This window comes from Netta rufina (assembly GCF_964035555.1).
Source record: "Netta rufina genome assembly, chromosome: 1".
In the NCBI taxonomy this organism is placed as follows: Eukaryota; Metazoa; Chordata; class Aves; order Anseriformes; family Anatidae; genus Netta; species Netta rufina.
The window spans coordinates 12,261,247-12,272,470 of NC_140123.1; positions in this window are offsets into that span (position 1 = coordinate 12,261,247).

The window sequence follows — 11,224 nt, forward strand, 5'->3', positions numbered from 1 at the left end:
ACTGCCCGACATAGTTTGATAGTGGTGCAGTTTAAAAAAAAAAAGTCAAGTAGGAATAAAAACAATATGTAAGCCCCCTTTGCTATGTGGAAGTATTAGAGTGCCTTCTTTTCTTCCTAATTTGCCACTGATGTGGCATCTCTAAGTAGTTTATTGATGAAGTGCTCTATTTGCTTTTCACTGCCCTGTTTTGTTCTTGGCCTTATCCCCAGGGCCTGTGAAGCCCTTTAGAAATTCCCACTGGTGCTTTGTAAATGAGAACAAAGCTAATCACCTCCTGGATCTCTCCTGCTGCTGAAAGAAACTACCAGTCTGCTCAGCGAGGCTTTTTGCTCAACAATACCACGTTTTCAGAGTCAGTCAGAATTTTCTGTCTGTGAAATGAGTTACCTCAGGGCTCCTAAAAGTGATGGAGAATTAACTAAAGGCCCTGACATAACCAAAACCAATTAAGGGCAATTCACAGGACTGTTTAATAACTGACACAAAATAACCACATTTCAGTGTGTTAGCTTACTTTTGCTTGCCACATCCCTTTCATTACCATTATTTTACACGTATCATCAGTTGTTTTTTTACGCACCGTCATTTTGTGATTTGAGCACAGGAAACAGTAGAGGAAAATTAACGTGAAGGATAAATAATAAAATTATCGGTATTCGTCTTTAAAGACATGTCACTGACACAGCTGAAGTAAATGATGTCCTTGAAGACTGACAAGAAAGTTTCTTCAAGCAAAGGTGTGGAAGATGTTTCCCAAGTAAAGGATGAGCAGACATCCTCCAGTAGGTTTTGAAATTGTACTCGGTTCTAACTTTGGATTATAACACAAAAGAAGTGTAAAATATATAGCCCCTCTTTCTTAGGTGTTTAGAGGCTGCCAACGCTCTAGTGAATACAGAGGAAAGGGGATAATTTTATGCACCATGTAAAACATGATTAAGTGAGAGGAAGTAAAATTTTTGGCTCAGTCCTTCAAGTGTGAAAGGGAGATAGTGTTTGCGTCCATTGTATTTAAACTGCGTGCCTGTTAAGCAAGGGCCTTTCTAGCTCTGTGTGTGTGTGTGTGGTGCATACATCTGGTATAAGATAGATGAATGTGCCAGATGTTACAAATATCCCATGCCTGGAACTCCCTGGCTTTGCTGCTGCTCAGCACACAGGCCTCGTGTCTCACACTATGAGCACAACGCTCCCCAAAACTAGGGTCGGTCACACTGCCCAGTGTCCAGGCACAACCTGGCTCTGTCTCCCTGCTCGTAGGGATCTTGTGGGAATGTTTGGCCAAGGTCTGTGACTCCTTGAATGAATGTAGCCGGGGCAGCGGGGGCCAGAGCAGAGGAGTCATGCTTCTGCACTGCTCAAAGGGTGCATCATGAGGCAGGACCATGTGCTGAATCGACTCTAAGAAAGCATTTCCCACTGCAATCTTTGTCATAACCTGCCCTTGCACGGTACAGCTCATCAGGCATTCCCTTCTCTCCCCCTCCTCCCCATCACACAACCCAACACAGTTATCTGAAAGCCTGGTAAATAATAAGGGACGGATGCCCTAATCTCTTTTGAAAATGGTGCCCTTGTCTCCTTCACTCCAGCGCCAATGCTAAAATCATATCCAGTCCAAATCTTGCTCTCCCTGATGGAGCTCTGTGGATCTCCCATATCTTCTCCATGCTACTCATGCATTCCTCTACCCCTGCCTGTGCCCTGTTAACCAACACTAAATAATTCATGGCAGTAGCAGCTTCACACACTGTGCCTTCTTCTCCAGTAGTCCACATCAGTGGGTCCAACAAATCTGGAGCATGACTCAATCCCATAATTGTTCTGAAAACCACACAACCAGAGACACCCTCGTCTCTCCCTTTGATTCATTAAAATGGCTCTCAGATTTATTACGGTTCCTTGTCTCCTTGATGTACAGCTTAAGGGCAGTGGGCAGCTGATAAAAGATTCTCAGTGCCTTGGGAAGGGCAGATTGTCGCTGGCTGGATCCCACGGTGATGTATGATCACCAGAGCACGTTGGAGGTGCCATGTGTTCCTTTTGTCGAGCCCCATCAGCTGATAGAGTGTGAGGTCAGAAACAGCAAGAGCTTTGGCACACACAGAGAGAGGCTGATGGAGAACAACATGCTGCGGCTGCGATTTGGAGCTAGAGCTGCTTGTGGTTGCAAGAACATCTGTTACAAGCTGGTCATGGGGCACATGCACAGATTCGGCCCTGCTGATGCACAGTGCCTGCGCCGTCAAAGCTGGAATCTCATCGAAACCCAGAGAGGGGCTTATGGCCACACTTTGGTTGTCACCATGCCTCCGGGATCACTGTTCCTGAGGTTATCCTGATCAGAGTGGTTGCCCTGCCTCACCCGTGGTGTGCTTCCTTACTGGATTGTGATGGCACCCAGAGCGTGCTTCTGCCTTGCAGCCCACGCGCCTGACAGAAGCAGAGGCTGATGATCAGTGGGCCTCTGACACATCATCATCACCACCATTATTATTATTATTATCAACAATATTATTGTTATTATTATTATTTTGTCAGTTGATGCCTTTTTTATGTAGCTGTGCACATGTACGGGGTGCTCCAGGTGTGGAGATCTGTGCAGGAGCCTACTCCTGCATGCGATACCTTGCTGCCCGTTTCCAGAGGCTGACAGGCTGAGTATTTATCCCCCTTGCTGCTCTGCCTGGGGAGCGGTTTCTCGCTCTCACCCCCCCACCAGCTCGCAGCGAGACATCACATATCAGACGGGCTAATGGCTGTGTCAGGACCCGTTCCAACGTGCGCTCGGTGCGTATGGCCCGCTGCCTGGAGCCGGGCACTTCACCCGCCTTTTAACTGCCTTATGCTTTTAATTTTTAATGGCATCTGCAGACACTGATTTATTGCAGCACAGTGCAGCGTGCGTTTGCTTGTGGCTAAGCAGCAGCAGTCCAGTCCCAGGCTGGCGAGGGAGGTGCTTGGGTGCTGTCGCAGACTGGAGCCCGGAGGTGCAGACACCCCGCTGTGGGGCGCAGGAGGCTGGCTCACCAGCTGCGTGCTGCTTTTCGGGGGCTCTCGGGATGGGACCTCCATCACGCACTGCGAAACACAGCGTCGTTTTAGGAGATCAATTTTTAATGTCACTTTGAATAAAGTGGTATTGTAGCTTTCTTCCTGGAGGACTAAATACATCACGGCGGCTGTCTGGCTGTCTACAGGTTTGGGCTGCAACACTTCAGCAGCTCCTTGCCATCTGTGTAATGGTCTCCAGTCTGGCAAAGGCTAAGTAAGAATAACTCACAGGAGTTAAATTTGAAAGCTCTGGCACTTGTTAAACCACCACTGCTGGAAATAAGTGCATTTCCAGAACTGGTAGGGTGATCAGGCAGGACAGAGGGACGTTTAGGCAACATTTTTTTTAACATTATCAACCATTAGGAGAGTGATTTTCGGAGATCACAGCATCTGCACAGAGCATTCTCATTAAGATTAACAGTAATAGGTGTTCATATGCAGGGCGAGAGTCTCTGTACCTCCTGGACCACAAATCTTTAATCTATTTGATAATCCTGATACACCAATTTTCAGGCATTCATTTTAAATACCGGTAATTTTATGCCTGCGTTATCTGAAGTAGTACTGTCTCTAGGTTGTGTGTGTGTGCACAGATTTCTCAGAGTGAGATCTTAATCTACAACTGGTGTATTTAATAGCTACAATTAGGGAAATGGTTAAGAATTCTTGATTTTATCTCATTCACATTTCTCTTCCTATTAAGGAAAATGTGCGTTTGTGTTATTGTTTTAATAAAACAGCAAAACGATGATGGCAAGATCTGGAAATGATATTAAAAGCAAGAAGGATGCATCTAGAATCTAAAATGAAGTAGGAATTAATTCCTTTTATTTACCTTGATGACTCAGATTTCCACATGGAAGGCTCGTACAGTCGCCTGGCTTTCTTTTAGAAGCAATAGGCTGTGCAGCTCTGGTGATGAAAGGGCTGGCAAGCTGCAGGCTTAGCAGCGAGCGCAATAAAAGTGAAGTATTCGAGAGGTGTTGGAATATCTGCTCTGTGTTGCTAACCTCTCTGCGCTGGGTGAGCTGTGGAAAAGCCTCAGGAAGGTAGCGAGGGCACACTGGGTGCAGCGAGGGAAAGAGCTGATTTCCATTTCCAGCCAGGGATGGGGCTGCACCAGGTCCCTGCACCCTACCCAGCCTCTGGCACAGTGCCGCCGAGCTGCGCCTTGTCAGACGCCCCTGTGCCTCCAGATGTGCACGGCATACCCATCCTTTTGTGCCATGAAAATACCTGCCTCATGGGCCACCCTTAGTAACAGCAGGTCTGGAGTATCCCCCAAAATAGAAATGAGCCTACAAGCAGTCTCAGGCTGTTCCTATTAGCACAGGAAACGCTGGCCAGTGTAGGGTGTTCTTAATTGTCCTTGCCGTGTGTTGTTTGATCAGCTAAAGATAAGGCTGAGCTGGGTAGCAGCCAGCTTGTGCCTACCTTGCCACTTTTTTTGTAGTCAAATCTGTGCTGCATTCAACACATGAAAGCATGGAAGAAACATTTAGGCTACAAAGCCACATGTACCAAAAGTTGGGAAGTGCTTGGCTTTAATCTCCCCATGTACATGTAACCTGAAGGGGTGCCATGCAGACATCCCATCTGTGCTCTGGGTTCAGTGGAGATTCAAGAGGAAAAAAAGCACAACGGGGCTGTGTAACTAAAATGGGTTGTAAGGGCTGCACATAAGCATCAGCTGAACTCAGGTTTCACAAGCAACTCCAAATATGCCATTTCTGGCCTTATTCCAGCAACAGGATGGCAACTGCTTGTACCCCAAAGAGCAAGGCACTAACACAGTGCTGACACGCTGTAATTTCTGAAGGCCAAAACTAAGCATCAATTGTTTACATGGGGGTAATAAGTCACCTTACCATCCTCTGCAGCTAGTGGCCCCAGGTGTGCAGCACTGTAGCTCACAGACTGACGGTCCTGACACCTCATTTCTCCATGTATGTCTGTGGTTTTGGGGTCTGGGATGTTTGAAAATGATCACTGCATCTGTTTGGTTCAGAGGATGAGGAGGAAAAGTGCAATCCAGTGTCCTCTTTGCTGCCCTTGAATGCCCAGGGCCTGGGAGGCTGGGAGGGACGTGTGCTGCTGTTGGGGAGCTGATGAGAGGGAGGCGATGCCCTCACCTCTCCGCCCTGAGAGCAGCTCCCGATGGGGAAGGGAAGGATGAGAAGTCAGTTCTGGTGCTGGATCTGGTGGCACCACTGGGGAGGGAGAAGAAAGAAGCCCGAGGCAATATTTCTTAGCAATTCCAGCCCCTGCCCTGTTCCCCTCGGTTAATCCGTGGGGCCTCGGGGTGCCGTGGCTGGGCTGTGACACAAAGCACAGCTCTCCGGCTGCCAGCTGTGGTTGCTCCTGTGCCTCGGCAGTGTCTGCAGGCAATTTGTGTTGCTGCTGTGCCAACGGGTTCAGCCCATCCTCAGCGTGCTGATAGATGAGCTCTGATGGTTCGTGAGTGGAGACAGCCCGGAGTCTGATGCTTTGGCTGGGACACGTTTGCTTTGGCCAGCACTGCTACAAAAGCAGCGAGCGGCAGAGAGCAGAGGTGCTCATGGGGTTGGCAGCGCCTGAAACCAGCAGGAATCCAGAATGAGCCCCAGCATGAACTGCCAGCGTGCCTCACGGCTCCCTCAGAGGCTTCAGTCACTCAGGCACATTGCCAGATTTTTTATTTTTTTAATTTTTTCCAGCGTGAGGAAATTGAGAAAAGTGAAGGAACAGAGGTTTAGCATTAAATGTCCCGGCTGAAGCAGAGGGGAACTTCCCAGGGTGAAGCTACTCCTTTGCCCCGAGGGCATTGCCCACACCAGATATCAAATAGCTGCTTCCAACAAGCGGGGGTGTGATCCCTTCCTAGAGAAAAGCTCCTGAGAACCCTTTGAAAAGGAAAGCACTGAGTAACCTTAATGTGGGGTGAGCCAGCGTCCCCTGTAAGAGAGGTTCATTCAGGTTTAGAAAGATAAAGAAGGAAGAGAGAAACGCCCTTGTTCCACTCTTCATGGACAAGATTTAAAGCCTTTGGCTGTATCAGTATCTTGCTCAATCGCCTGAATATCCACTAGTTCAGCGCCTGTTGTAAAAATGCTTGGGTAATATTCTATAGAGCACATTCCCACTCTGATTCAACCAAACACAAAACCTAACACATTTTTAACTTATCCTACGGTTGCAGTGAAGATGAAAAAAAAAGTATTTTCTTCACTGTTGGGCCAGTGAAGCCACAAGTAACACGTCTAGGTGATGGGCAGCTCAGGGAACATGGCCTGCCTTTGCTCAGAATGAGTATTTGCTGCTGCAGTGAATTTTCCTTTATTCCCCAAGGATAATATCAATTGCTACCAGTTCAAAATAACCATTTTAGTGGTAACACCTTTCAGAAAGATAGGCTGAAGCAGGAGAGGGAAAAGATCTAATGAGCGAGCTTCCCACCTTTGCTCCGCTCCTTCCATAATGAAGAAAAGAATAAGAGCAGTGAAAAAGGATCCACAAAAGCCCCAAATTCAGCTGGAAGAGCTGTTCTCTCATGCAGAAAGCAGCCATCGGTCTGCCTTCTAAGGGTGCTTTCGGAAGCACTGGCCCTGGTGTTTTGAGATGATGAGAGACCAAGGCCCAGTGCAAGGAGCAGCCGCAGCACGGAGCTGCCCCAGGCAGAGCCGTGGTGTCCAGAGGGCAATTCCTGTCGGCTGTGTGCCACGATTTATCCCAGGTCCCCAAAGTGACCTAATCTACGCAGAACAGCTCAGTATCAGGAACATGCCATGGTGTCTTAAGACCACTTTAGCCCCATTCCCGGAGCTGTGAGTTTCTCAGTTCAGTAAAAATCTGATTTGATGTTATAACCTATCTGAGAAGGATGTCTGTCCTCCTGTAGACACTCCCCATCCCTCCCTTTGCAAGCTGAGGCACTGATTTACTTGAACCCCTAACAGGAGGTGCTGACCAGCAAGCCTCACCACCTATGTTTCTGTCCGAGAAACATGTCTAATTTTTTATTTTCTTTTTCCTAAAAGGTTGCAGAGGAAGCAGTGGTGGCGCCTGCTCACTGTGTTGGGATTTAAGAGCTCTGATTGCAGATAGGAGGCAGATTTATCAGCAGCAGCTGAGCTGGCGACCACCCCCAGCTGCCCACCCCATCCTACCCAAGAGAACAGCTCCTAGGGTTGGCCACGGTAAGTGTCACTTTGTGAATAAGTGTCACTTATTCACTGGTTTTTAAATTATTAATGCATGTTAACAGTGTGCTCTTCCCCCATCTGACCAGAATCATCCAGCATTTGTGTATAAATCTGTTAGATCACACCTGCATTTTCCGGCTATTATTTTTGGGAGTCCCTTTCCCGTATTGTAATAGGGGAAACATCTCCTTTAGTACCGTCTCCCCGCTTTGAAGCCGTGCTGAACAACAAAGACAGACAAACATTTAATTCTCCCCTAATCCTTTAAACACCCTTACAAGCGCATGGCGCTCGCACGTTTGTAAGCCTGCCCCTTTTACCAGCTGTACGTCTTCTTCTAGCTCTGCCTTTAAAGCCTGCAGCCTCTGCTGGGGCGGAACAGAAGCCCGGGATGCTCCGTCCCACGGTGGCTGTCTTTCTGGGTGGCACGCAGAGGGATGGTTTTCCATAAGAAAGCGATCATCTGGATTGAATTGCAGATATCTAATCCACACGCATACTCCTCCGGTTTGGTCTCGTGAAGCGAATAAAGACGTCAGCTTAGCCATGCTCAGGGCTGGATTTGGGGTCTCTCGATGGCCCTCTGATCATTGCAGCGATTAGCCAGCGTGCCTTGGGAACCTTAGCACAAAAGGGCAAGCAGAGGATAAAAACTCTTCTCTCCAGGAAAGGGGCTCAAATGGAAGATTTCCTTAACTTCATCCCCCAAGAAAAAGACTGATGGAGCAGGCAAGACACTCGGGACAAATGTCTCTCAGGCCTCCTGCGGTGTTTTTATGGCACGGGAGCAGAGAGGGGTTCAAATAACTGTGCTACAGGGTTGGAGGCTGATGTATTTGTGAATTTCTGAGTATTCATTGACTTGAGCCCCAGAAAACTGCCTTTACTGATTCTTTTCCATTTCTTCCTCAACATGAAAACTTCCTGCTTGTTTTCCATGGTTTTACTGCCTTCCCGTGAGGACCCAGGAAGACATTTAGTCCAGGTCTTTAGGCACTACCTGACGACAGCTTGGCTAGCTTCATATAAAGTCGCATTTCTGCAGCTAATCTTCCGTCCAGATGCACGGCTATGCGGTGTCGTGGTGCTGGTGGCTATCGGGAGTTTTGTCTTTATTCCCTGCCCTCGCTTACTGCAAGCTGGGATTGATATAGCGAGAGGTTTAGGGGCACAGAAAAGTGTGCTAAAAGGACACTGTTTCATTTAAAAAAAAAAAAATTGAAAAGAAAAATGAAAAAGAAAAGCAAAATAGGCCAGTGTCAAGGCTTTTAAAAATGGTATAACAAAAGGAGATCTCTGGGGTTTTGTACTGTTTTGTTTGCTTTAGTCACTTGCAGGAAGACTGTATTCAATGTTGAGAAAGTAATGAAATGTTCTCTGGGATGGCTTTTTTTTTTTTTTTTTTTTTTTTAACTGTTTGCTTCTTTTCCAGCATTTAAAAGTCTCTCCTTGTAACCCTCTTGAAACACTCCGGTCGTTTTCTACAAGAAGGTTGATGATCTGTTGGTATCTGTATGTAAGAAGCTGGCAGATTATATGGTGAAACATGGAAAAAAAAATCATTGTCCTTTTGAGTAAAAGGAACTCAAAAAAAGCAATAGACCATCCTTGGCCAGGTTCATGTGCAGATTCGTAAAGGGATGTTTTGGGCCAATGGGTTTGTTCTTAGACATTCCTCGCTATTTACCTTAAATTTCCTGGTGAGTTTGATGGATCAGAATAACACGCCAGGTGCATTTGGACACATTTCTCTTCTTAAAAACTACGCTCTTGGAAAATTTATCAAATTCCTTCTAAAATAAAGTTAAAGAGATGCAGCCAACTTGCTCAAATGTGCCTTCCCTAGAGAAAGATGCTTTTCGATGATGGAAATTACATTCATACATGAATTACATTCATACACTGACCTGACTCCCTTGTGTGCCCAGTCATTTGTCATGAGATCAGTGCGTGGAACGAACCCTATGGGCTACTCCTGCGAGAAGGAGCTTTCCAAACCAGATCTTCACACAGTAATGTGATAATTGGAACCTTTAATAATTAATAATTTAGACATTGGAACAGGCTGCCCAGGGAAGTGGTGGAGTCACCATCCCTGGAAGTCTTCAAAAGACGTTTAGATGTAGAGCTTAGGGATATGGTTTAGTGGGGACTGCTAGCGTTAGGTCAGAGGTTGGACTCGATGATCTTGAGGTCTCTTCCAACCTAGAAATTCTGTGATTCTGTGTGATAATTCCTGATAAGGATTTCTCAGTCAGCTCATACCCTGAGCTTAGCGTGCTTCGGGCACTAATTTAGCAGATTAGCTGCTGGAGTAGTTTTGCATTTGGAGTTGAACTTCCCTGTTGTACTTAGAGACCAGGTCAGCACAAAAGGCAGTTTGAACGGGTTCCCTGGTTTTATTCTCACCATGTCACACCAACATAACTGCCCTTACATGATGTTCATTGACCTTCGCTATCACCAGGAACCTTTTCCTTCAAGTCAAATTGATACCGAGGGACAGATTTTGCTAACTTTAGCACGAGCTTCACAGATGCCCCTACACTCAGCATTTCACCCAAAAGCTGAGCAGTACCGCAGGATTTTCCTAATGCTCACGGGCACGTAGAATAAAAGAGTTACTGTGTCCGCAGAACAAGGCAGACCAGTCAGCCAGAGGAAAAACATCGCAGGCAGCCCTCCAAAACACGCAGATAGTGCATCTTTGTTGTCTCAAGCCGTGCAGAGGAATGCACGCCGCGTCTGGGGAGCGAGGGCTGCAGTCGCACGCCAGCGGAGCTGCTCGGCCGCGAGCCATGCAGCTCTGGGAGCCCCCGCCGGGCTCTGCCACTGCTGGACCTGGGGATGAGGAAGAAGCGAATCCAGCCTTGGAACTACGTGACAGCGATGAGAACATCAACACCCAGAGCTGGTGTGGTTCCCGCTGTCGTGTAAATGGCCAGGCAGGGAAAATGTTCACTGCCATCCCTGTCCCCCAGCCCCTCCGTGTGGCCACATCTGCCCAGGCTTATAAAATCTGTCTGGGGACATTCTCTAGCATTGCAACTACAGAGCACAGGGTGTCTCGTGACCATGTTATCACACCCTCTTATCTCTCAGAGGAGGGAGGCTGCATCCACAGGGGGAATGGTTCCTGGTGGTGGACGTGGGACCTGCTTGGGTCATTGCACCTTGGCACTGCTGGGGACCCTCAGAGGCTGGTTGCACAGACAACCGTGCTCCAGGGCTTGGGATGGCCCCCTGGATGTTTTTTAGCTTAGTAATGTAGAAATAGCTTTTTCAGCCAAGCAGCAGCCCTGCCTGAGGCTCCCCCATCCCACCATCCCTGTCCTTATTCAGGGCAGGGCACAAGCTGTTGAAGCAAGGAGAGAGCCACAGGAGATGCGGGACAGGGTACAAGGGAAATGCCAGCATCCCTCCCCAGCAGCCTCTTGCCTCACCTCCAGCCGCTTGGAGGTGGAGCCCAGTTAGTGAGGAAAGCCTCTGGAGGGATGAGAAATCCCTTCCTCAGGGCTGTTTTGCAGTGTGTCTCAGGTGATGCACAAGCTAGGTTTCACATCCTCGGTTAACGGCTTGAAGAGAGCAATTAAAATGTTGGATCATGTCACACGTGAACAGTCTGGGTCGACAGATACTTGCAAGCTCGTTGCTACTGCAGGGCTTTAGGAGCATATATGCAAACTGCTGTGCTGCAAGACTACACCAACCGATACTCCAGGAGCAAAAACACCCATGTGTTGTTTATTAACCCGTGCTGGTAAGGAAACCAGGGCTCCAGGCAGTAGAAAAAAATACCAGCTCTCTTGCTAAGAGGCAGGGAGAACTCCCAGAAGCTGCCAGATGCACATTTTCCTCACCCCCTCCTAAAATAGCACTGTAATTTTAATTTACCCAGGCGAACAAGCAGTTGACTAAACAGACATCAATTTTAAAATTCACATTAAGAAAAGAGACACTTGGGATAATTTTGATTGATTTAC